We start from the raw sequence: 310 nt of genomic DNA, 5'->3' as shown, positions 1-310 counted from the left end.
CCAGTACTTTGGCCACCTCATGCGAAGAGTTGACTCATTGGAAAAGACCCTGATGCTGGGAAAGATTGAGGGCAGGAAGAGAGGGGACAACAAAGGATGAGATGGTTGGGTGGCATCACCAACTCAATGGAAATGAGTTTGGGCAGACTCAACATTGGTGATGGACAGCGAGGCCTGGAGTGCTGCAGTTCATGAGGTCACAGAGAGTCAGACATGACTGAGTGAACTGAACTGAGCTGATACCAAAAAGATTAAAAAACCACCTTCAATGAGTATTTCAGTACAAATACTATGTGAAAGTCACTCAGTC

The sequence above is a fragment of the Bison bison genome, unplaced genomic scaffold (genome assembly GCF_000754665.1).
Source record: "Bison bison bison isolate TAMUID 2011002044 unplaced genomic scaffold, Bison_UMD1.0 scf7180017864358, whole genome shotgun sequence".
NCBI classification, from domain to species: Eukaryota; Metazoa; Chordata; class Mammalia; order Artiodactyla; family Bovidae; genus Bison; species Bison bison.
The sequence above is the reverse complement of the archived record's forward strand: the minus strand, read 5'-3'. Positions refer to the sequence as shown.